The sequence below is a fragment of the Trachemys scripta genome, chromosome 5 (assembly GCF_013100865.1).
Source record: "Trachemys scripta elegans isolate TJP31775 chromosome 5, CAS_Tse_1.0, whole genome shotgun sequence".
Classification (NCBI taxonomy): Eukaryota; Metazoa; Chordata; order Testudines; family Emydidae; genus Trachemys; species Trachemys scripta.
The window spans coordinates 131,306,861-131,334,837 of NC_048302.1; positions in this window are offsets into that span (position 1 = coordinate 131,306,861).

The window sequence follows — 27,977 nt, forward strand, 5'->3', positions numbered from 1 at the left end:
CTGGCACTCCTTTGTCATCTATTTGTTGTAATTTTAATATGTGGGCTAAAGACCCAGAGCACTCCGTGGCTGCCTATCAATGTAAAACTCTTGAAAAATAAATGAATTAGATCGGCACTGCAAGTTCCCTTGTGGTTTCATGCATGCAACACGTTCTCTGTTAATAAGGATGCGTCTTGGACATTAAATGTCTGTCGCTGTTCCTCTAGCCCCATAACTGTGAATGGTGTGAAATTTCTCTCAATGGGAGCTACCCTTTTACTGCGACTCCTGCAGCAGATCCACAATCCAGTGGGAGTATGCGTTTTTCTGCTGAAATGTGCTTATGGCTGCCATTCACGTGGTGGCCTGCCAGGCACTCTTTCAGGCTCAACAGAAGGGAAATTGCTGGGGGCCTACCAGCCGAGGCACTAGGCTGCATGATAGATCAGGAGTTGTGAATGTGACACTGAGAGGTAGCAGAAGGAAGGTGGATTTCTGAGGCAGACTTTGTGATTTCTGAGCAAGGAAACTTCCTGCAGTTTGTTTCTACTGTGTTCAGGGAAATAGGACTGAGGGCATTTTTTTTGTAAGTAAATAAAATTACATCAAGGATTTAACCGATTCTTACCACTGATTTCTCATCCTAAAGAGAACAGCCCTGGTCTTGGGATACGTAGCTCCCAGCTGAAAGCTGACGAAGCAAGAGACTTTCAGTGCTATAAGGCAGTTTGATTGCTTTAAAGTTTACAAATACAGAGCCAAATCATGGGCACTCTAGTCAGTTTTGACACAGAACTTACCCAAGTTACTTATTAACTTTAAAACTAAATTTCTCTTATAAAAAAAAAAAAAAAAAAAAAAATGGAGATATCCCATCTCCTAGAACTGGAAGGGACCTTGAAAGGTCATCGAGTCCAGCCCCCTGCCTTCACTAGCAGGACCAAGTACTGATTTTGCCCCAGATTCCCAAGTGGCCCCCTCAAGGATTGAACTCACAACCCTGGGTTTAGCAGGCCAATGCTCAAACCACTGAGCTATCCCTCCCCCCATAGAGGACAATATATGTTGTAAAATAAATTCGGTTTCTTCTGGAATTCTTCCCCATCCCTTTCTACGCCATCAGAAATTCAGAATAGTGGCCTCTTATTTGATTTCTAATAATTATTGTATTATATTAAAGACCCATAAGCATATTTTTCATGTTTTACTCTCCTGCATAATTAGTGGCTTCTACCTTATTTTATAGATTAAGCCAATATCTCAAGTAGCACAACTGGGTTAAGTTACCAAGGGGTCCAAAGCAATTTAATCCATCAAGAAGCCAAAAATGAAAAATAACAGTGGAAGGTAACTGAAAATTTATTATCCAACTTCCCGAAGAAAGCCCTGGCATTTGGCTGTATCGTTGAAATCAGCATGTGGAACGAGGAACGTCAGATGCAGTGTTTAATGTAGAAACCTCCCAAGAAAGAGAGCATTTGGAACCAATCCCTTTTAATGAATGAGCATCAGTGGCACTGAAACACTTTTAATCATAGACTCATAGACTTTAAGGTCAGAAGGGACCATTATGATCATCTAGTCTGACCTCCCGCATGATGCGGGCCACAAAAGCTGACCCACCCCCTTTCCCTTTCCCTTAATTCTGCTGTTGAAGTCCCCAAATCCTGTGATTTAAAGACTTCAAGTCGCAGAGAATCCTCCAGCTAGCGACCCCTGCCCCATGCTGCGGAGGAAGGCGAAAAACCTCCAGGGCCTCTGCCAATCTACCCTGGAGGAAAATTCCTTCCCGACCCCAAATATGGCGATCAGTAGAACCCCGAGCATGCAGGCAAGATTCTCCAGCCAGACCCTCATTGACCATTGATACTATTTACCAGCGATGGCACGTTGTTGACCAATTGACTAAAATCACGTTATCCCATCAAACCATTCCCTCCATTAATGAATCTAGCTTAATCTTAAAGCCAGAGAGGTCTTTCGCCCCCACTGTTTCCCTCAGAAGGCTGTTCCATCATGGGGGTGCTGAAAGCCAGCCCCCTTGCCCCTGTGCATTCCCCTGCTCCAGAGCTGGGAGCAGGGCCGTGTCTCTGGGAGGGGGGGACCCAGACACGGGTAAGGGGGCCAAGGCTGGGGCCACTGGAAGGTATAGGGCCAGGAGCGGAGCCCCGTGCAAAACCTGCAGCAACCCCCACACCCCTAGTTCCCATGCCTATGATGAGTATATTCCTACTTGACCTCAGAAGCTCACCACTATTGACTTGGCAGGAGAGTAAGTGCTGACTTGCAGATAGGAATGACCCCTGCAGTTTACCAGTCTAAGTCCCTGAGCCTCACCAAAAAAGTGAAAGAAGTTCTCTGAATCTCACAAATAAAACAAATCCTAGACTAGTGGAAAGTGGCTTGTCTTCACTTTCAAGGCCCTTCACAATCAGCCCGCATCCTACCTATCCTCTCGCATTTGCAATCAGGCTGTTGATGCTGGCATCTCATTGGCCCATGATGCCAGCTTCCACTACCCACATGCTAGATTTTCATACAAGCACCTTTGTGCTTCTTCCCATGATGTTCCACTTACTTAGGAGGTGCTCCTCGTAAACCTCCACAAAGATACCTCATTATCCACCTTCAAGTCCTGTCTCAAAACTCTCCTTTGCCATGACACTTAAAAAAAAAACTTGACAACAGGTGGGCCGCAGGTGCATTGAGGCCACTGCCTGTCATGCTGACCAGTACTGTCTCGTTGACTTGCACTCCCCAATCTGTCATCTCTTGTCTTATGCTTAGATTGGAAGCTTTTTGGAGCAGGGACTGGTGGTTTTTTTTTTTTGTTTGTACAGCACCTAGCACAATGGAGTCCTGCTCCATGACTGGGGCTCTTTGGTGCTACGTTAACACAAATAATAATTTGTCTGATTAAAATGTGTCCTTTAATCTCCCTCCCCCCCCCCCCCATACACTGTGGTTGCCATTATAAAATCAGAATTTTCTAGCAGTATAGCCAAATTATTCATTATAATTAATTTGCTAGGAGTTCCGTGCAGATGAATTTAGCTGCACTATGAGTCATTTGCCCAGTTACAGAAACAAATTCATAAATGACTGGCACCACCTGTTGGTCAATTTTACATTATTTGTAAATTATTATAATTATTTCTAGTAAAACATGGTTGCAGGTGTTTGAGTCATGACTTTTTATTTGCATTGCACCATATACTGAGTAAATGTGAGAAAGGGCAAGGCGACTGAGTGGATTGAACCTAGGTCTAGGCGCAGGAACACCTGAGTTTTAGCTACGCTCTGACACTGAGGTTCAATTAGTTAATGTTCACATACTTCTTTGGCCCAGTAAAGTAATAAATCAGACCTAACTATTCATTTTCTGGGATCATCACCATTATATGCAAAGAACTGGAAAATGATCATTGAATCATAGAATATCAGGGTTGGAAGGGACCTCACAAGGTCATCTAGTCCAACCCCCTGCTCAAAGCAGGACCAATCCCCAACTAAATCATCCCAGCCAGGGCTTTGTCAAGCCAGGCCTTAAAAACTTCTAACGATGGAGATTCCAGCACCTCCCTAGGTAACCCATTCCAGTGCTTCACCACCCACCTAGTGAAATAGTGTTTCATAATATCTGACCTAGACCTTCCTGACTGCAACTTGAGACCATTGCTCCTTGTTCTGTCATCTGCCACCACTGAGAACAGCTGACCTCCATAGTCTTTGGAACCCCCCTTCACGTAGTTGAAAGCTGCTATCAAATCTCCCCTCACTCTTCTCTTCTGCAGACTAAATAAACCCAGTTCCCTCAGCCTCTCCTCATAAGTATGTGCCCCAGCACCCTAATAATTTTCATTGCCCTTCTCTGGACTTTCTCCAATTTGTCCACATCCCTTCTGTAGTGGGGGGCCCAAAACTGGACGCAATACTGCAGGTGTGGCCTCATCAGTGCCGAATAGAGGGGAATAATCACTTCCCTCGATGTGCTGGCAATGCTTGATCTGCTGGCAATGTATTAATGAGAGTATTTAACAGTTCTGAGGTGAAAAGAGATCACAAGTCACTATTCCCAAAATTCTACACAACCGTGGTTCTAACGGGCAGGAGAGTTTTCATTTGCTAGGCAATTGGACACGTTTTACAAAAGCATTAGGGAGAAAAAAATCACATCTGACCTTCTTAGACTCTAAAGGAAAAGGGCACCTTCCATAGAATCAGACAGTTTTCATTTTGAAAATTCTTTCTGGGTCCTTGCTACTGCAAAACACAACCTGATTATTGCCATTGGGATTCATTACCTTCCAGGTGTTTGAGGTGCAATATTAGAGTCTGGCGATGAATTGTGACAACCACTTTTTATTTAGACCTTCCCAGTCCGTCACTTTCTCTATGGGATCTATAGATTGCGAATTGCTATAGAAGCTAGGCACTGAATTTCATTGAAATTGATACAAGAAAACAGGACAGGACAATACTGATTTGTTTCCCAACTCCAAGTATCAGAGGGGTAGCCGTGTTAGTCTGAATCTGTAAAAAGCAACAGAGGGTCCTGTGGCACCTTTGAGCCTAACAGAAGTATAAATCAGTGTGGAGATAACGAGGTTAGTTCAGTCAGGGAGGGTGAGGTGCTCTGCTAGCAGTTGAGGTGTGAACACCAAGGGAGGAGAAACTCCAACTCCAAGATGGCTACCTTTACATCTGCTATTGTGTGGCCAGGGAGGTTGAAGTGTTCTCCTACAGGTTTTTGTATATTGCCATTCCTGATATCTGACAGTCATTACGCAAGAGGATAAATGGACACAAGTCAGATATCAGGAATGGCAATATACAAAAACCTGTAGGAGAACACTTCAACCTCCCTGGCCACACAATAGCAGATGTAAAGGTAGCCATCTTACAGCAAAAAAACTTCAGGACCAGACTCCAAAGAGAAACTGCTGAGCTCCAGTTCATTTGCAAATTTGACACCATCAGATCAGGATTAAACAAAGACTGTGAATGGCTATCCAACTACAGAAGCAGTTTCTCCTCCCTTGGTGTTCACACCTCAACTGCTAGCAGAGCACCTCACCCTCCCTGATTGAACTAACCTCGTTATCTCCACACTGATTTATACCTGCCTCTGGAGATTTCCATTACTTGCATCTGAAGAAGTGAGGTTCTTACCCACGAAAGCTTATGCTCCCAATACTTCTGTTAGTCTCAAAGGTGCCACAGGACCCTCTGTTGCTTTTCACAGCTCCAGCCACCCAACTCCCCTGCAGGATACCTAGAGCCTGATTCTGACGGCTGCTATGCATAGGGAGTCTTAGGCTTGGTCTACACTAACCCCCCAATTCGAACTAAGGTACGCAACTTCAGCTACGTGAATAACATAGCTGAAGTCGAGGTACCTTAGTTCGAACTTACCGCGGTCCAGACGCGGCAGGCAGGCTCCCCCATTGACTCCTCGCACCGAGCAGGATTACCGGAGTCGATGGGGAGCACTTCTGGGTTCGACTTATCGCGTCCAGACAAGACACGATAAATCGAACCCAGAAGTTCGATTGCCTGCCGCCGAACCAGCGCGTAAGTATAGACAAGCCCTTAGGGTATGTCTACACTGCAACAGAATGCCCATGGCTGGCCTGTAGGGCTTGGACTGTAGGGTTATGAAAGTGAAATGTAAATGTTTGGTGCTGGAGCCCCGGTTTAGGGATCCTCCCACACTTGTGGAGCCCAGGCTCCAGCCTGAGCCCACATGTCTACACTGCAATTTTATAGCCCCGCAACCCAAACCAAAGTCAGCTGACATGGGCCAGCCATGAGTGTTTGTTGGAGTATGGGTGTATGTGCATGCAAAATTTCCTGCAGCACGGAATGTACTCATTTGGTTCCAAGCCACTTTGCAATGCAGTTATTTAGGGACATTATTTGCATTGATTGACTTTCTCCATAGACTGAAGCAAAGGAACAAACCAGGCAGAAAGTCGGCATTCTTTGGTAACATGTTTTGTCTAATCATCTGGACAGCCGGAGTCCATCTTAATTGGAGCTGGCTGTGGCGGGCCTTTATTTACAAACATTTATGGTAAAAATTCTGATTGATTAGCTGTATGGACAGCGTCTCTGGAGTTCTTAAATGCAGCTATTTAACTAGCCCCTGCATGGGTGCATCAGATCTAACTTCCCAGCTCTGTTTCATGTCAAACCTCAGCAGTGATAGAAAAAAAAATCCACACGGACAAGGCATCCTCCCCAAGGCATCCTCCCCATTTCATGGCTTTCTCCAGGGATGACCTAGGTTGGGAAAACTATGTGTCACTCGCTGGACATGAAATGTTATAAAATGAAGCACAAGTGAAACCCTGAGCCTGGAAGTCGACTGTCCTGTGGCTCAGCAAAACCTTTCTGGAGAAAACTGAATCAATAGCCAGTCTAGGCCATGAGGCCAAGACGCCTCCATTGAAACAGGATGGAAATATGTTACATATGCTCGTCTGCTAGACTGAACACTCCGCATCCTCACTGCCTGCTTTCCATAGGTTCCTGAGCTATGTCATGTAGGCATATGCACCTGGCCGTATGCACCATTTAATTGTGTCATAGCAGCTCTCAAATGGAGTTAATTCCTAAGTACAAGCCATTGGGATGAGACAGCAGCTTAGGTACTGTAGGAGCTCACTTCAGAAAGGCAGCCTGAGAAATAATAGGCAGAATCTGAATCTGTGTAATTTTTTTTCTTGTCTCCAAGAAGATTTAGCTCTGGTGAAAGGTGCTGGAATTGAACTGGGAACCGCTGGAGCTTAATGCATGAGCTTCTACCACATTAGCTAAAAGTCAACTGGCTGTTAGCTAAGGCTATAGAGTAGAGCAGAGCAGATCTCTCTCTCTCCTTCTCTCTCCCCCCACTCCCCCCGCCACTAGACGGGACAGAACATCACACCCAGGTGGTGTGTGGGTTACATAGGCGTATCCCAAGTATAAGATAAAAGATGTCTACAGGCCAACTGATGGGGGAGAACAAGGAAACTAGGAGACAATACTGGTCAATGTGATAGGTAGTGATCTCAGCACTTCAGCAGGCTAACTATTGTCATTGTCAAATGTATTGTAGATCTCATAGCAAAGGAGAGTTTTAAAGGAGGATAATGCGTGAGTTTTGTGGATGGTTAACAGCAGCTCCTCCCAAATATGGGAGAAAACACAAAGGTGCTTGTTTAAAAATTTAACAAGTGGGTGATGGAGGCTGGCATGAATGGCCAATCAAAGATGGGAGTCAACCTTTCGATACTGAATGAGAGATGATAGATAGGCAAGGTGGGGACAGGCCAGGAAGTTCCCTGAAAGTGAAGACAGGTAGCTTCTGTTTGATGCAATGGAGAAGAGGGAGCTGGTGGGGTGCAAAGAGGAAGGTGACACGGTCAAAGTCATGGGCTAGGAAAATGATCTTTGCAGCAGCATTCTGAATGGCTGTGAGTGGGGCAAGACTGCATTTGTCACAACCAGAAAGAAGGATGTTTCAGTAATCGAGACATGAGATGATGAGCGCCTGGACAAGAGTTTTAGCTATGTGGATGGATAGGAAAGGCCATCTCACAGAGATGTTATTTGGAAAAAAAAATCTGCAAGACTTAGACACAGCCTATATTTGAGGACTTACAGAGGGTTATGTAACAAACATACCCCGAGTCTGTCACAGTAGGTACCTCTACAACACAAATAATAATATTAAATCAATGAAGTGTAAATAAATCAGACTAGCAATAAGACCACACTCCCTCATGATTTTCTGGTATTTTGCAACGCTCATTTCCAGTTTGAAGACCAGGAAGTTTCCATGGATGAATTCTAAATGTGCATAGCAGATGGAGAATATTGGTCTCCCAATATAATTTTTTTTAATGATCCTGCAAAGGAAAAGTTCACACCGGACACCGTAAATAGAGAGCACCGTTTCCTCCCTGCTTCAAAGTGGGAGCTTGACAGAGTGTTCCAAACAGCAGTGCATGCAACCAATGTACAGTCTTAAAGCAAGGTCAGTGGAGCAGATGGGTCACTTTCCGTTGACCGCTTGTGTAGCGTGAGAACTGTTCCCGAATAATGGAAAGATCTTATGGGCAAGCAACGGAGCTCTCTAAACAACTTGGCTGACCACAGCGTATGATGCGCCCTGAACCATTTCCACATTGCTGAATGCTCTTGGAAACAGTCGTGGTCCTGCTGGGGCGGTAGGGATAAAGGACACATTGAGATGAAAATTGTAACAATTATTAAGAAAAAAAACAACCTACACAGCCACCGGTGCAATCCCTCCTGTCCCTACGGTATACAGGCACTTCAAACAGGGGCGCCATTTCAGATTTTAGTGTGGGAGGGGCATCTTTAACCATGATTTCCAGGGCTATTTTCTACTGCATCAATGGTCCACGGTTACTTAAAAACTTGCCCAATCTACTTATTTAAATCATTGTTAACACTACGGTCTATACCTTTAAAAAGAATCACTATCTAGAGTATAATTAAATGATGGATGTTAGCACCGTAGATCTAAAACAAACATTTTGGCAGCCAAATTGTACAAATTGTTCAGATTGGCTTAGGTTTATGTTCACTGAAGGTTTTATACAGTGATGATAAATACAAAGGATTAAGTTGGAAGGAAGTTCCTAGTGTGTTACTGTAAGGATTTGATAGCGTAAACATCACCTCCATGAAATTCACTGATCGTACTCAAGTTTGTGAGACTCTGCCACCCTCAGAAATGTTAAACAGTAAGTACCACAGGAGATAAGAATATTTACCAGCTGGAAGAGAAGATACAGCAGAAAGCTGCAAAATGGCTGTTTGAGGGGAGCAGCAGCTCCTCAGAAGGTATCTGGGAAAAAGGGCCTGGAAAAGTGCAACCCACTCTGGGAAGATTTGGTAAAATCCTCCAGGCATTCACAGAGAAATCGGTGTTTGTGTCACAGCCTATGAACCTGCGCCAAAGCCCATTGCTGGCAAAGAAAAGATGGGACTACATGGCACGTGGGACTACGTGGTAGAATAAATGGCCACACTGGGGTTCTGCCATTCGCTACGAAATTAGAGAGTTGGAAAAAATTGGAAAGTTTTAAGTGTAAGTTACACAATATTTGTGGTGGTGGCAGCAGGGAAAGTTTACAGGTTTTCTGTTCTGCAGCATGGCTCTTGCAGCCTGGTTGTGCTTTACTTTCTCCATTTATGTAAGTGTAGACAATGGAAAAAAAAATCACTTTTACAATTTTTAATTCATTTCACTTTCAATGTCCTAGTACTCCGATGTTTGGGTTTCAAACACTGCCCAGGGATCTTGGTCTACGACTATTTTCAGTCAGATATATAGCCTTTTTTTAAAAAAAAAAAAAAATGGCTTTGGAATCTTTTTTATAGTCTATGATGTTATAACTTAGGGGGTTTTTTAAATAAGTTACAGATGCTGGAACCGGGGGTGCAACACCCCCTGGCTTGAAGTGGTTTCCATCACATACAAGGCCACCAAGTGGTTGCATAATCATATTCTTGGGCATGATATCTGTGGAAATCTTTCTAATTCATCATGAAAGAAATGTTCAGATTATGTGTTGTAACTTGATCTTTCACCATTAACACAAATGAGCTGATGCTACGCTACAGGGGTTAAGATGAACATTTAAAAGTTTGTCAAGGGGGAAAGTAGTATTAGAGACAAAGTATGTGCATTAATTAACAATTAATTAATTAATGATGGCTCAAAAGTAGCTGAGGTACCAAACTTTAAAAAAAAATCTCTTAAAAAGTCACTATATAGAGTGTAATTAAATGATGGATGTTAGCAGCATGGATCTATAATAAATTTTGGCTTACAGATTGTTCAGACTGGTTTGTGTTTATGTGCACTGAAGGGTTTATACAAATAGTTGTAATAAATACAAAGGATTAAATTGGAAGGATTTGATAGAGTAAACATCACTTTAATGAAATTCACGGATGATACTCCATTTTGTGAGACTCTGCCACCCTCAGCAATATTAAGGAGTAAGTAAACAGGAGCTAAGATTACTTACCAGCTGGAAGAAAAGAGAACACAGCTATACAATGGGAGCTTCAGGGCAGCAGTTGCTTGTATCTGCACATGTAATGGAGCAGCAGCTCCTCAAAAGGTGTTCTAGGAAAAAGATCCTAGAAAAGTGCAACCCTGGGGAGATTTGGTAAGATCAGGGTATTCCCAGAGGAATCAGCATTTGTGTGTAACAGCCTATATGGCCCGACCTCGTACCCTGACCCAAAGCCCATTGCTGGCAAAGGAAAGACTCCTACAGACAAGTGGAACTAACTGGCAGAATAAATGGCCACACTGGGGTAGTGCCATTCCCCAAAAAAGTAGAGAGTTGGAAAAAATGGGAACGTTTTAAGTGTAATTTAAACAATATTTGTGGTGTGACAGCACATGTTTGTTTCTTGACAGCAGGGAAAGATCTCAGGTGGTCATTCTGCTGTGCAGTTCTTGCAGCCTAAAACCCCCAATACTGGGCTGTCTGTGGGGATAATTATCCCCTGAATGTGCCTGGGGATACCTGAAGTGGAAGACGACTGTAAAGAGAACAAATGACAGGTTATGAAGAACTGTAATGATATCAAGACTATTAAGACCAAGCTAATTGATCTAGAAAGCCGCTCCCAACAATGTAACATCAGGATTGTGGGTGTCCCTGAAGGATTAGAGAAATGCAATTCCTCTGAATTTGTCCTTACTGTTTTGTTTTTTTCACTAATTTAATTCCTCTGTCTGCCCCTCTTGTTACCCTCCCATGCTGGGAATTTCGTTCCCACTCCTGTAGAATATGTACTAGGACACGACAGCTGAATTATATAACTTTTGTGTTTCCCTATGCAAGAACTATATGCTGCTCAGGAAAATTTGCAATGTCTCATTTATTCACAAAGCAACTTTCTATTTTATCTGGTACATTTTAACAATGATGGCGCCGATAATTAAATGCGTCTCTTGGAATATAAAGGGTTTTAATAACCCTATTAAAAGAAAAAAATACTCAGTGCTTAAAAAAGATTCTGTTGACATTGCCATGCTCCAGGAGACACATCTGACAAAACTTGAAGCTTGTAAACTGAAGAGCAATTGGGTAAGCCTCTCAATTTCTAGTTGCTTTAATTCTAAAGCTAGGGGCATTGCTATACTAATATATAAAAAGTTGGATATTAATATTCTGACCACGAGTCTGGTAGTGAGGACAGATTTGCTGTGCTCAAGGCTAAAATTGGCAATTCTATGATCATCTTTGCCAATCTCTATGGACCAAACCAGGATGATCCCAATTTTTTTCATATTTTTTAGGAGTAGTAATGACGTGGGCAACCATCCTATTATTATAGCTAGAGAGTTTAATGAAAATCTAGATTCTGTCCTTTATAAATCTTCTCCATCTTCATATAAAAGCATAAATATTTGTCAGATACTTCATATATACATTGCTGATTTAGGTTTACAGGATGCGTGGAGACTGGGTAATCCTAAAGCCAGGGACTACAGGTTTTTTTTCCCCACAGCTCATTCAACATATTTAAGATTTGGACTATTTCTTAGCATTACAAGACTTGATCAATTCTGTGACCAACTGTGGCATTAGTACTGTTATATCTGACCATGTGCCTATACATATGTCTTTTAGGCCCCCAGGGTATGCACCCCCAACTAAAATGTGGAGATTAAATACCTCTCTGCTGTTTGATGCATCATTTGTTAACTCCATCCAGCAGGAGTTTGAAGTTCTTTTTTTAAAACAAATGCCCCCACTGCTTCATCAGCTGCCACACTTTGGGAAGCCTTTAAAGCCTTCATCAAAGGCTGTATCATCTCTTTACAAAGAAATGGAGAGAACATAGAATTGATGCCCTTGCAAAGGAAATTAAGGCCTCGGACATAAACTCTGCTTCTGCCCCCTCCCGAGAGAAACTCAGAACCTTCAGCAATCTAAAATATGAACTCAACAAACTTCTGTCCCAAAAGGCTGAGTTTGCTTTATTCTGTTTGAAGCAAAACTATTAGAAATCTGGTGGGAGAGCTGGCAAGCTGTTGGCATACAGACTTAAACAAAAGGTTAACAGAAATAAGATTGCTGCTATTCAGAATAGTAGCAATAAATTATATACAACTCAATCCAACATTAATAAACAATGTCAACAGTTTTATTCAAAACTATATTTAGCTGAAGAGGGAATCAGTAAAGATGCTCTAGATAAGTTGTTTTAGTTGACTGTCTCTGCCACAGATCTTGACTCTCAGAAGGAACTTTCAGATGGCCCTTTAGAATCACAAACTGACTCAGTCTATAAAAGAAATGAAGGAGCAGATGGGTTCCCAATTAAATTATACAAAATGTTCTCTGAAACTTAATCGCCTAGGTTACTGAATATGGTCAATGAGGCCAAAAATGAGCAAACTCTCCTGCCTCCTCTAAGAGAAGCTGCAATTTCAGTTATTCCTAAACCTGAGAAAGACCTTGGACTAGGTGATAATTACAGACAGAGACTATGTGTAGGGGCGGGGACATAGAATCATAAGACTGGAAGGGACCTCGAGAGATCATCTAGTCCAGTCCCTTGCACTCATGGCAGGACTAAGTATTCACTAGACCCTCCCTGACAGGTGTTTGTCTAACCTGCTCTTAAAAATCTTCAACGATGGAGATTCCACAACCTCCCTAGGCAATTTATTCCAGTGCTTAAGCACCCTGACAATTAAGAAGTTTTTCCTAATATCCAACCTAAACCTCCCTTGCTGCAATTTAAGACTATTGCTTCTTGTCCTATCCTCACAGGTTAAGAAGAACAATTTTTCTCCCGCCTCCTTATAACAACTTTTTATGTACATGAAAACTGTTATCATGTCCCCTCTTAGTCTTCTCTTCTCCAGACTAAACAAACCCAATTTTTTCAGTCTTCCCTCATAGGTAACGTTTTCTAGACTTTTAATAATTTTTATTGTTCTTCTCTGAACTTTCTCCAATTTGTCCACATCTTTCCTGAAATGTGGCATCCAGAACTGGATACAATACTCCAGTTGAGGCCTAATCAGTCTGGAGTAGAGTGGAAGAATTACTTCTCGTGTCTTGTTTACAACACTCCTGCTAATACATCCCAGAATGATGTTCATTTTTTTTGCAACACTGTTACACTGTTGACTCATATTTAGCTTGTGATCCACTATGACCCCCACCCCCCTTTCTGCAGTACTCCTTCCTAGGCCGTCATTTCCCATTTTGTATGTGTGCAACTCATTGTTCTTTCCTAAGTGGAGTACTTTGCATTTGTCCTTATTGCATTCCATCCTATTTACTTCAGACCATTTCTCCAGTTTGTCCAGATCATTTTGAATTTTAATCCTATCCTCCAAAGCACTTGCAACCCCTCCCAGCTTGGTATCATCCACAAACATTGTAAGTGTACTCTTCATGCCATTATCTAAATCACTGATGAAGATATTGAACAGAACCAATCCCTGCAGGACCCCACTCATTATGCCCTTCCAGCATGACTGTGAACCACTGATAACTACTCTCTGGGAACGGTTTTCCAACCAGTTATGCACCCACCTTATAGTAGCTCCATCTAGGTTGCATTTCCCTAGTTTGTTTATGAGACGGTCATGTGAGATAGTATCAAAAACCTTACTAAAGTCAAGATATACCACGTCAAGTGCCCCCCCCCCCCCCCGCCCCCAGATTTCTGCTTGGCCTTCCAGGGGAGAGCGGGAGAAGGCTCAGTCCTTCTCCTGCTGCACCTGACCCCTCGCATACTCAGCACCTGTTCTTTGCAGCTGGGCCCGAGTGGCGAGCGAAGTGGTGGGACCAGCCACTTGTCACATTGGCTGCTCCGGGTCGCTGCTCTGTGCAGTGTAGCAGCTGCCCGCGAGAGCCCAGCTAGGGAGGCGGTTGTGGCGTCCTGCTCCCCACCCAGGCCCGGCTGCCAGGGACAGGGGCCAAGCGAGCCAGAGTCCCCTATGTCCCCCACTGGCATGTTTCCGGCTCGCTCTGCCTCTGTCCCCAGCAGCTGGCCTAGGTAGGGGGGCAGCCTGCCACCACTGCCACCGCCCCAGCCGGGCTCTCTCAGGCAGCTGTTGCACTGCACAAAGCAGCAACCCAGAGCAGCCAGCTTCAGCTGCATGAGAAGCGGCTCCGTCCCACTCCCCACCTGGGCCCAGCTGCCAGGGAGAGCAGTCGGACATGGCACAGTGGAAGAAGGACAGAGCCCTTCTCCCCCACTGGTAACTCTAGTGGGGTGGGGAGAGCGCAGCGGCCCTAAGCTGGGCACAGGGCGGGGGGAGGAGGGTCGATGGGCAGAGGAGACGTGTGGGGCAGTCACATGTCCTCCTCTTTAGATTGTGAACCCCCTTTCCCCCCCATGGGGAGGCACCAATGTTCTATGATTACAGGCCAGTTTCTTTAATCAACTGTGTTGCTAAGATTTTAGCTAAAGCTTTTGCTATGCGATTGGACCAAGTTCTCTCACCCGGCATACACAGAAATCAGGCAGGCTTCCTTTGTAATAGACATGGCTACGATAATTTGCATCCACTGATTGTTATTGCCATTTCAAGAGATTCTAAAGAACCCTTAGCTGCCATTTCTCTAAATGCCGAAAAGGCCTTTGATCACACAGCCTGGGACTTTTTCATGTGTTAGCAAAATTTGGATTTGGTTAACAATGTATTGCTTGGATTCAACTTTTATACTCCAACTTCCAGGGTAGATCCCAATGGTGGTATTTCCACCCCGTTTCCATTGCATAGAGGTACAAGGCAGGGTGCCCTTTTCTCCTCTACTGTTTGATTGAGCTCTAGAACCTTTAGCCATTGCCATCCAAGCAAATCAACATGTTCATTGAGCCAAACAGAGCACAAATTGATGTTTTATGTGGATGATGCTCTTGTATTTGTATCTATGCCCAAGGTCACCATTCCTAACCTTCTAACCACTATTAATAAATCTGGACTCCTCTCAGGATATAAAATTATTTGCGGGTAAATCAGAAAGGTTAAGCAATAACAAATATGCCCACCAAGGCCTTTTTTTAAATTGGGACTTTCCATGGCAATCCTCTTATATGAAATATTTAGGAATGCTCATTCCCAAAAAATATTCAGGACATCCCTGGTATAAATATAGAACAATTATTGCCCCAGTGGCTAACGATCTGGGGAGATGGATTTGTTAACCCTCAGTTTGTGGGGTAAAATTAATACCCTGAACATGAATGTTCTTCCCAGCATTTTGTATGGCCTGAGGGGTCTCCCTATTTCTATGCCTCAAACTTATTTTGAGAAATTTCAATAATATTTTCAGAGCATTTCTTTGGGGCTCAGGTAAGAAACCTTGGCTGACTCTGAACATATTACTATTCCCCCTATCACTGGGAGGATTTCATTTTCCCAACTTGGAAAATGATCCTATCTCCTTTCTGTTAAGCCAACCATCTTTGTGGCCGTTAGATATGACCTCACCTTGGGTTCTGGTTGAACAAGAATTGGTACACCCTCTCCCACTGTCAGGTATTGTAGGATCAAATTATTATAGATTTCATGGCTCCAGAGCTCCCACAATAGTGGCTGGGAGGCAAGCATGATCAAACCTGGCGAGAAAGTTCTGCTCCCATCCACTCTTCCATGTAGAGGTGGCCCTATGGAGCAATCCTATCCTTAAACTCGGTAGCAAAACATTGATGTGGAGGGACTGGATGGACAGTGGAATTATGACTGTGTCACAGCTAATTGACAATGATACATTTAAACCATCTCTAGATCTTCAGCAACAATTTAGCTTACCCTGCTTTCCAGAGCAAGGAAATACCTCCAGTGAAAGCTCTTGCTTATGAATGTATTTGGACTGGCTGCATTGGGAGCTTCAGAACCTCCAGAACTTTTATTAGTTTGGAGGAAACGTTCTGGATTTACTCAGCCAATGGTATCCTTTTGACGATTTTATGGCCTAAAAAATTCTGCCAAAGACTAACAATTTAAGAGTTGCTTGGAGTGGAGATTTGGATACACAGCGCTCTCTGACCCAATGCAAGACAATTGTAGCTAATGTTTAAAAAGCAACTATAGACCTGAGACTATGGTTTAATCACCAAAAGACACTTTTTTGAATATACTCGTCCCCACATAGACTAATGGTAATGGGCCTCATAAATGCTGACTGCTGCTGGAAGTGTAACTCCCTTGATGCTACATTAGCTCTCATGTTTTGGGAGTGCCCCATAGCAAGAATTTCTGTTGTGAAGTGGGTTAAAGGACCAATTTGATATTGGATGCTAAGTTGGAAGGCTCCCCACCCTTGAATTTCATTCTTGGAGGTATTCCTGACACCTGAAGATTACCTGGTAACAAGGCAGCGTGGTTCCAACGTGCAGCTTTGGTCACTAAAAAATTAATCCTGAAAAAATGGAGAGGTCAATCCCCACCCAATATTGATGTCTGGCTCAGTGACATGGCTGCCCTTGAAGCTAATGAATAATTGGCATTCCACAGAAAGAGAGAGCCCAAATTGCTTTGAATTTTTCAGGCAGACTTTTTAGAGGTCTATGATTAATGTAGATGCTGAAGATAACTATTTTGCTTCCCCTCCTTTTCCTGTATCCTAGCCCTCTTTATTTACTCTGTATTGTTACGATCAAGCTGGTATTTTGCTATATTTGTTGTATTTTGAAAAAGTAATTTAAAAATTATAAAGAAAAAAAAAGTTCTGAATCACATGATACCATCAGTTCTGGAAAAAGACATTCCTACGTGATTAAGAAGAAATTTCTGTCTAGGAAATGAATCATATACTAAATCCTAATCAGTTCATTTCCATTCATTTTGACACGGAGAAATGAATGAGATTTTTTCTTTTATTTAAAAGAAAATGAGAAAGCTGCGTTAACGTTCTAAGCCCTCATCCTGAAAAGGCTTTCAGAAGCTTAACTTTACATAATAGGAGACGCCTCATTGAGGCTACTCATGGTGTGTAATGTTAGGCATGTGCCTAAGTCTTTGCTGGATTATGCCCTAAATTTCTAAAAAAAAAAAAAAAAAAAAAAAACCCCACACACATTCTGAAATGCAGTGGAATATAACAATAAAACCTAGATATTAAACATGAAATATTTTTTCTTTGAACTTTGGGAATACTAATTATTTTATATTATGTATAGGGTTTCTGATTTTAAGCTTTACCCAGTAAAACACTCCCACTACAACATATCTATATACAGACAGGTAGATATGAAATCAGTGTGTATCCAATAAAGTCCAGAAAAACACTGGAAATGGTTTCCCAATCCATGTTGACTTCACCCCTTTTCCTAGTACTGTTTGCTTACATAGGCAATGTCAATGCTCTCTGGCTTGTATCTAAGGACATGTCTACATGGAGCAAAAATGCAGACTACAGGGGTGTTATTCTAAAGTCCAATAATCTGTCATGCATTAATTTGTCTGTGTAGACCCTGCTGGTGTGCACTAAAGGTACTGAAAAAGCCCCCCAAATGCAAATTTTGGACATCTACACAGAACTAAAAAATTGCTAAAGATAACCCCAAATAATGAAAATAATAAACCCTGAAAAACAGAGTCCCTAATTATGGATGAAGGTCTACATAAGGTTGCATAAAATGGTACAAGTCTGATATTATATTGTATTATTTGAGAAACAGTACGCGGTCATGGAAAAAACAGACTCCTACTACGCATGCAAAAAGGGCGAAGTTAAGGTTGCATAAAACAACCTTAACTTAATCATTTCCAAACTTCTGAGTGCTTCATCGGTTCCACCTACAAATTAGTTCTTGCAAGATCTACATTTAAAAGGCTTGTAGATTTTAGTTAAATGGAGCTGTTGTTCTTTATGCTGTTGGTTTCTTTGGAGACAACCTCCGTTTTATGGCTACAGTTCCCACAACTCAGCAACAACTAATAAAAAAAATACGGTATGTTTCTTGGCCTGTATTGTCTCGGGGCTTTAATTCCTTCTGTTATGTATGTGCTACTGCTAAGGTCGGTAGGGACACAATAAAAATATGTGGGTGTATTTAATTATCTTCCTCATTCCAGATGCTATCATATAAAAGATCAAAACACCATTCAGGTGTTCTTTGATACTCATGCCAATTTATTCCCCTCTCCTCTCATGAGAAATGCTCAGAAGGACAGATCTTGCCATAACAGGTCTTCACCTTTTGGTCTGAGGAAGGCAAACTCGGCCACCCCAGAGTCTGAGCACAAAACATTGCATTACAGTCTACTTATCAAGAGCTGCCTATTTAGCTTTCCAGACCTCCAGCCAAGCATGAGTGTCCTCAATGCAATCACATAGTTCAATAATTTTGTAAGGGCCGCACAAATGTCTCTCATGCTGTTCTGCCATGGGCTGCTCCCACCCACCTGCGTTCACAGAATCTCTTTGGCAGTGGTCACAGAGCACAGAGTGTGCATTAATGTTATTACCCAACTATCTTTTGTTGTGTTTATTGGCACACAGTAAGTTGCCTGAGTTTCCTTGGGGACCGTACAACACAGAATAATTGTTCTTTATTGTTGTTGTTTTTTAACCCCAGCAGCCTCCACAAAATGTATCTAGTAGCCATCAACGGGCTACAAAGGGTGAATACAGGACAGAAGATTAGCACATGTAGATGGGTATGGAGCAGAGGGATTGGGACTGTCTTTCTCAACCCGCCTCTTCCCCTGCCCCAGGGCATCCCACTTCCCTGACCTAGACACAGCACCTCCCCAACCCCCCTCCTCCCCTGCCTCCTGCAGCCCAGTTTTCCCAGATTCCTGGGCTTCTGATCCTAGAAACCCAGTCTCTCCAGTAGCCAGCCAGGCTACCAGAGGCAGGGCAGGAGAGGGGGGATCAGGGAAATGCTGTGCCTGGGACAGAGAGTTGGTCTTGGGGCAGCCAGCAGCTTGGCTTCGGGGTAACTTCCCTTTGCCTCACATTAGAAATTTACTGCCAGCCACAAAAGGAAGTGGTCAGCGGTCTTGTGGACCCCTCATCACTTCTCACTGTCTTCCCCCTGCACAAACTCTCCTTTGTACCCCTTTCCTTTCTCCCTCCTGGCATCCGTAGGGGCATGGAATTTGATGGAGGTGTGTGCGCACAGGTCTTTACCTCATGGAATGCTGAGGGATTTTAGTTGAGACTGATTGAATTCATTCTTCTCCCTTTGTGCCTTTCCCTCTCCCCCCCCCCATTTAATGTATAAAAATGTAAACCCTCAAAATTTCCCATCTCAAGTATATTTTTATAATGGGGAAACAATGTATTTTTCAAACAGTTTCTTGGAAACAGAGCTCTTTTTACTTCAAATTTCCCCCCCCAAAAATCAACCCCATACCAACCCTAACTGTGCGGAATTAAAACTGAAATGATGACAAATTCACTCTGTTAGAGCTTTCAAAAAAGAGACCTTTACAATGGAAAGGGTGAAGCATCCTTAACTATAGGCATCACTTCAGCTATAACAACCAGAGTCCTGGGCTGTGTGTTCAAGTGAACAGTGGGGGGTAATTAACCCCCAGAAAAAATGACCAAGGGATGTGATAAGTTCTCCATTACTTGGGGTTCCTTAGATCAAGACTGTCTTTCTGTAAGATGCGCTCTTGTTCAGCAGCAAGAGGTTGGGCAAGGTGCGGTAACTGGGTGACATCTATGGGCTGTTATGTAGGAGATTAGACTACGTGGTCATAAACGATGCCTTCTGCCCTTAAAAACTAGAAATTCTCCCTGAGTGAAATTCACCCCTGTACAGAGAGCCCTCATCAAGCCCGTACATCATTTACGATCTTCCTAAGCACCATTTTAAGGGTTTACATAGTCCATAAGCCCTGAACTGGAGTGAATTTCACATCTTGAGAATGATTTCACCTCGGTCTAGTTAGTAGGCATAGATGCCCATGTTACAAAAAAGAAAAACCACACCTCTGCCAAGTACATTGGCCAAACTGGACAATCTCTACGCAAAAGAATAAATGGACACAAATCAGACATCAAGAACTGTAACATTCAAAAACCAGTAGGAGAGCACTTCAATCTCCCTGGACACTCAATAACAGACTTAAAGGTCGCAATTCTTCAACAAAAAAACTTCAAAAACAAACTCCAACGAGAAACTGCAGAATTGGAATTAATTTACAAACTAGACACCATCAAATTTGGCCTGAATAAAGACTGGGAGTGGATGGATCACTACAAAAAGTAATTTCCCCTCTGCTGATACTCACACCTTCTTGTCAACTGTTGGAAATGGGCAATGTCCACCTTGATTGCATTGGCCTCGTTAGCACTACAAAAGTAATTTTCCCTCTGTTGATATTCACCCCTTCTTGTCAACTGTTGAGAATAAGCCACTTCCACCTTAATTGAATTGGTCTTGTTAGCACTGACCTCTCCCCCTCCACCACCACCACTTGGTAAGGCAACTCTTACCTTTTCATGTGCTATAATATATATACTTACTGTATTTTTCACTCCATGCCTCTGATGAAGTGGGTTTTAGCCCACAAAAGCTTATGCCCAAATAAATTTGTTAGTCTCTAAGGTGCCACAAGGACTCCTCGTTGTTTTTGCTGATACAGATTAACATGGCTACCCCTCTGAAACCTGTCACCATTGGCATTAGTTAGCATCCTTGCTATAGTCACAGTGGAGAAGTAAAGGGCTTAGTGAGACATTGTGTTGAGCTACCTTCTTGTCCCTAGATGTGGTTGTCTTCTGATCACAGTTGAAGTAGATTGGCAAGGGAATGTAGAGAAAGCCATAGAGCTGTTTCTGATGCTGTCCCTGTGAAGAAATAGAGAACTTGTGTCTGCAGACACATCAGTCCATCACCTCTCATCAGCACGACAGCCGCTTACACCAAATGTAAGGGAAAGGAATAAGGTTCGGTTGCATTACAGCAGGAGATGCAATAGTGAAAGTTCACAGTGCAGTTACAGACTAGCTAGAATTCTCAGCACATCCTTAAAGGAAGTGCTCAGAAATCTAGTCTGTGTGGCTAGTTCATCATTTGGAAGGAGATGATGTAAAAATACTTTTATTAAAACATAAAAATCCATATATAATCTCCTCTCCAGACACCCAGACAGAGACACAAATTAACATGTCCCTGCATTATTAGCCGTTGCAATGCAGGTTTGGCATGTCTAAATCAATCCGAGATTTCATTTGCATTTAGCTGTAATGACCCAGATTGCTTCAGTCTTACAGCTCTCAGAAAAGTCAAACCATTATTAAATCAATGCATCACTTCCCACCTAGGCCATTCCAAAGGCCTTGCAAAAGTATTCTTGCCATGTCAAAAGCACAGTGTAAATCTCTCATTGAAAATGTTCTGATGTGTTCGAAATTCGTTTTCCCGGTTAAAAAAAAAAAAACACATTTGGACGTGATCCAACAAGAATGAATCATTGCAGCAGAAACAACAGCTGCAGCGCTGTGACACTCATGCTCAGATACTATGGTGAGGGACACAGGATGTTATTTATTATTACTTATCTGTATAGCAGTGGCGACCTGTGGCCCCAATCTGTATCAGGACTCCATGTTGCTAGGTACTGTAAACGCATACAGAAAGACGTGCTCTCTGTCCTGAGGCGTTCGTAATCGAATCTAAGACAAGACAGTGACGTAGCTACTGTGGTGTTATTACCTCAACAGTGGCCTACGGGAACATGGCTTTTGCTCCGACTGGCTTAGAAGGTCACTCAGAAATTACCAGCAGCAGCAGCTCGTAAAAATGAGAGCACATCACACCGGTGATTTGCATTCCGCAGCACCAACCAATCCAATTTCAGGCCTGGCCCTTGTTTATAGAATTGTAAATGAGGTCGTAGTTGATGACCTCAGTGACTGCCTCCCAGCTGTGCAGCTCTGCTCAGTGGGGACGTGACAGCCTGGATTCACACTTAAGGGGCAGGTCAGTCTCATATGGGAGGGGGCTATGAAATGCATTCTCTCTCTCATATGTTCACTGATGTCCTATCTGATCACAGTGATACTGTGCAATGTGGAATCAATGGGGCTACGTGCAGATGCAGGGAACTGACTGTATGTGTCTCACTGCAAATGCGGCCCCTCGTTTCATGAGTTATCAAAGACAATGTTTAAAAAAAATGTTTAAGAATCTAGAGGCCTAATCCTGCACTATTTAAGTCAATGGGAATTTTACCATTAACTTCTGTGGAAGCTGGATCGAGTCCTAAACTGAGAAAGGAATTTATGGATAGATTCAAAAATCACCTGACAAAATCACTGTCTCCTTCACTTAGCCCATCCTGGTCTAGAGTCGATCATATCTAAACGCTGCAGGGCTTTGTGGTCGCCTTCGTTGCCATGGGTGGAAAAGCAGAGCCTTGAACTCACGTCTGAATGAGTTTTCACGTGGAAATGTTTTTGTACAGTTTACAGCGGCATGGACAGCCTGATTCTGAGTGCTCTGAAGTCACTGGCAAAGCTCCCAGTGGTCAGTGGTGTTGGAACACTTTTACTAGTGGGGGTGCTGAAAGACGGTCTCCTTATCCCTGTCTGCACCCACCCTAGAGCTGGGGCCCGGAGCGAAGCCGTGTCCGGGAGGGGGGGCCCCGGACAGGAATAACGAGACCAAGGCTGGGGCTACAGCTGGAGGCAGGCGCAGGGCCAGAAGCAGAACCCTGAGTAAAACACGCAGACACCCCCGCTCCCCCGCACCCATAGTTCCTGTACCTGTCAGTCGTGCAGGACAGGGCTCAATCCTGCAAACATGCAATGTGAGTAAGCTTCCTCATGCAAGCCATCCTGCTGGCTTCCAGGAGACTGTGGGCATGAGGGAGTGTTACCCCTTTGCAACGGTGTTTGCAGGATTCAGAACTACATTCTGATTCTAGTCTAGAGCCGAACTCTGCTCACCTCTAATCACATGAATAATAGTCCTTACTCACCTGAGTCGGGGCAGGGATTTTTCCCTTGCAAGGTAGAATGGTTCAGTAGTTAGGTCACATGCCTGCAACTTGGGAGATCTGGAGTTCAGTTCCTTGCTCTGCCACTGACTTCCTGTGTTGCCTTTGGCAAGTCACTTAGCCTTTCCGTGCCACAGTGCCCCTTCTGTAAAATAGAGAAAAATAGCACTGCTCTGCCACAGCAGGATAAACACATTAAAAATTGTGAGGTGCTCAGATACTGTCGTAATGAGGGTGCATATAAGTTCCTTAAATAGCATCTTAAACAGACTTGTTTGCCAAATCATTCTTGGTCGATGGCTCCCTGGCAAAAGCAGTTCAATGGAATTATTCAATTTTCTAAATCTGAGCTGCTCTGAATGTCCTGCTAGGGTTTGGTTTGGTTTTATGTTTTTCCTCCTTGGCTGCATAAGTACTGTTCTTGAAATCAGGTTTCTCGTACGAATTTTTGTGTTGACGATTACAAATTCAAAACTAGATCTGGCCAAAGTTTTTCCAGCGGGAAAGTGAATGGTCAAAAATGTACCTTTTATTCTAAACCAAACCTTTTCACAAACAAACAAGTCAATGTAATGAACATTTTCCATTGCTTGCAAAAATTGCTGTGATTTTTCTTAGGGATATTTTTATAAAAATTGTGAACACAATAAAAAATGGGTCCATTTCAAACCTGTGAACAGGAAACAACTTTGAAATTGTTGTGAAACCATCTTCCTGTTTTTCAAACAATTCTATTCCAAACTTACTCTACAGGGGAAATTCAGACCCGTGCAGAAAGCCAGCCAAGGCCTACATACCATTTATGTCTCAAGGGCTTAAATAGGACTTAAATAGTGCATAGATCTAGCCCTGGCCCTCTATACAGGTGTGAATGCCACCCTCGTTCAATACATATTTGCTTAATATTAGCTAGTGTAGAAAACATTGTTGCCCATAAACTTGTGGAAAAAACCATAAAATCATTGTCGGTAAAATTTGTAGATGACACACATTTTGGTGGTGTGGTAAATAACAATGGGGATAGGTCAGTCATACAGACTGATCTGGTTCACGTGGGTTCACTTGAATGACATGCATTTTAATGCAGCCAAATGCAAGGTGATACAAATAGGAACAGAGAATGTTGGTCACACTTATAAGATACAGGGCTGTGTGCTGAAAGGCAGTGACTCTGAAAAAGGACTTTGGGGTAACAGTCGTTAGCCAGTGGAACATAAACTCCCAGCACAAAGTTTTAGCTGAGAAGGCAAGCAAATATCAAGTAAGAGTAAGGAACTGGTGGATGTAGCCATAAGATGGAAAGCATATGGTCACGTCCTCACACATTTCAAACCAGTCATATTGAAATAAGGCAATCTGGGACTGTTAGGAACGTGATCTGAACTATCACTTCCAGATAAAGGGAAGAGCCTAGAAGATGTAAAAGGAAATTTAGTTTGATAGTTTTCTGTATGGTAAGAACTCACTTATCAATAGACATAGTTGGAAAACCCTTGTGTCTTTATAGATGTAGTTGGGAAATCCTCACTTCTGTATTGTTTTGTCATTATAGTTCCCACGTTGCTATTGTTTATTTGCATGGTTCCTGTCTGGTTCTGTGATTGTTTCTGTCTGCTGTATAATTTTGCTGGGGGTAAACTAATTGAGATGGTGGGATATAACTGGTTAGCTAATCATGTTACAATATGTTAGGATTGGTTAGGTAAATTTCAGTAAAATGATTGGTTAAGGTATAGCTGAGACTATTACTATATAAATTAGGGGCAAACAGGAAGTAAGTTGGGATTCTAAAATAAGGAAAAAGGAACTTGGATTTAAGCTTGCTGGAAGTTCACCCCAACAAAGATCGAATTGTTTGCACCTTCAGACTTGGGTTTTGTTGCTCTCTGTTCACGCGAGAAGGCCCTGGGAAGTGGAAGGGTGAAGGAATAAGCCCTCTAATAATTGGTATTAACGTTGTATATCTCACTAGTGAGACCATTACTGGATTACTGTGTTAACTTTAAAAAAGAAGTTGGAAAGTGTTCAGAAAAGAGCTGCAAAACTGATTCAAATTCTGAAAAACATGCCTGTAGTGAGAGACTAACAAAGCGCAATCTATTTAGTTTATGCAGGAGAAAGCTAAAAGGGGACTTGATCAGTGTACAAGTAGAAGGGGTTTCTGGTAGTAATCAGCTCTTCGATCTATTAGAAAGAGGAAGAATGAGAGCCAGTGGCTGGAAGCTGAAGCTAAACAAGAAGGAAGGTGCAGATTTTTATCGGTGAGGTCCTTAGCCAAGTCTGGATGCCTTTCTAAAAACTATGCTGTAACTCAACTCAGAAATTATGGACATGATGCAGATGAATCACTGGATAAGGTTCGTGGCCTGTGTTATGCAAGGGGTCACATAGATGACCATACTGGTCCCTTCTAACCTTATCTATGTGTACGGGGAGACTTTGGCAAACCAGTAAAGTGCCTGAAACCACTATGGCTTATTGTTAAAGACAGCCTAGTCAGCAAGCTGTTAAAAGCAAGTCTCAGCTTGACCAAGGCAGGAGAGGAGGGGGTTTTGGGATGCCATGGAAGGGGCAGCTTGACCGCGCGTCCTTCCTGATAAGAACTGTGTTGAAGTTGCTGATACATGCATTTTAAAAGAGCAGGAATGTCTATTGGGGTCTCAGGGCTGGAGACTCTGGAAAAACCCACACCTGGTTAATCAATAATCAGAAGGAACCTCTTGCTTGAAACTGCTTACTTGACAAGTTTTCTTTAAGGGACATATCATTGTATTACTAATGTATAAATAAGGGGGAAAAGCTTGAGATAGGCGGGATTCTTCGGGACTGGCCTCCCCCTCTGGATGCATCTTGTGTTCCCCACCGGCAGGCGGGCTGCCACTGTGCCACTCGAGAGTCACACTCAGCTTTGGTAATTATCAAGGGTTGGGAGTGTTTTACTAACCTGTTGCGGAGGTGTGTAAGTGCTTGAGTCTATGTAAAGTTTAGCTTTAACTGAAAGCACTCTTGTGCTGTCCTGTTTGTGCCAGCCATCTATCAGTCGGACGGCCGTGTCTCCCCTGATTTATTTCCTGACACCTCCTCGCACAGAGTAAAAGTTACCAAGAGCTTTGGGTTGAAAGAACCCTGGGTAACATATGAATTTCACCTAGGGAGGTGGTGGAATCTCCATTCTTAGAGGTTTTTAAAGCCCGGCTTGACAAAGCCCTGGCTGGGATGATTTAGTTGGACTTGGTCCCACTTTGAGCAGGGGGTTGGACTAGATGACCTCCTGAGGTCTCTTCCAACCCTGACAGTCTATGATTCTATGGTTCTGAATATTTATGGAAATGAACTGTGATCAGACAAAACAGTAGTCACCCATTTTTTGTGGTTAAATAATCAGATTTCCTTCCAGTTCTAGAGGAAGTGATCTTTTTGTATAGTCTGTAAAGTGCTTTGGTGTGAAGAGGGCGGTAGTAAGAGAGACATGAGACATGGTGACGATGATTATTTTATTATAGTGGTTAACAAGCCATGCTCTTTATACAGTAAAAAAATTGCTTGCCCTTTTCTGCCAAAAGCTCTGAATTAAACACGTTGTTGAGCACATCAAAACCCCTTTCCGAGTCACAGTCACTCTGTGAAAGAAACAGAAGTTACGGAGTTTCTAAAGAAGTGGCAAGAGTCCACAACTCACATGCTTTAAAGCAGCACTAGACCAGCGCAGATAATGGACCTTATTCTCCATTGTCTTGCACGTCATTCTCCACCATCACTCACATTTGTGCCAATTGAATGCAAAGCTGAAATGGTCACACTCCTTTCCCCGTAAAGGCACTGGAGACTATAATAGAGAAAACAACCTTGCACTGACCAAGGGAGATGGATTATTAGATCACTTAATAGGTGGTTTGCATCTCAGATGGACATGGTTCTGTTTATACATTATATAATGGCTCTTTCCTCCCTTTGGCCTTTGATTTCATGGAAGGGCATCTAGAACACTGTAGCCTGCTCCCTCCTAAGGATGCTGGAAATGAAATTCCCAGGGACCACTGTCCTGGATCTCTAGATCAGCCTTTCTCTTGGTCAAAATTTCGATGGGGAAAAGCCATGCAGAACAAACTCCCATTGATGTCACCCGCTGGCTCTTTTCGGAAATGGCCAGATGTGCCCTAAGGAGTCTAAATTAGGCCAGGCTAATGCACAAAATTGCACTGGAAAATGATTAAAGTTACGCCACCTTCGACTTCTTTACAATTCACATAGATTATGAGACCAAATTCATCCCTGGTGTGACTCCATTCACATCACCGGACTCACACGACGAATTGGGCTCACAGCCTACTTTGTAGATTCTCCTGTACCTGATCTCTACTTTGCAATAATCTACCCCCTGGACCTTTGCAGGGAGTACACCTTTTTCAGACTGAAAACCAAAATCAAACCCAGCCCAAGCAATCATGTATGTATGCTGCAGAACACCCCACAGCCTTGGGCTGGTTTAATTATGCCAAAGGTCTGAGATGTAATTAACTTATTGTCATTATACAGAGCACAGAGCATATTGAAACCTCTGCTTCTGACTAATCAATACCTCTGCCAGCGAAAGGTGTCACAGCAGAATAATAATGTCATGGAAAATAACCTTTTAAATTTAATCCCATTGCTTTCTGCTTTAATAGTGATCATTATATGTCACTTGTCCCATAAACTTCCTCCAACTTACATATATGTATCATTGACATATCTGTGGACTAGAGTTTGCTCTGAGTTCCAAGCTATCCAAAGGGTCTTGGAAGGGGGTGTGTTTATGAAATAAGTCACATCCATATATCCTAACAACAAGAGACCAAGGGTGGCCAAGTGGTTAGGACATTAGCCTAAGACTTGAGAGAGCTGGGCTCAATTCCCTGCTCTGCCCCAGGCTTCCTGTGTGGCTAACAAATCAGTTAGCTTCTCTGTGCCTCAGTTCTCCATCTGTACAATGGGGATGATAGCGCTGCAGTACCTAACAGAGGTGCTGTTAGCATAT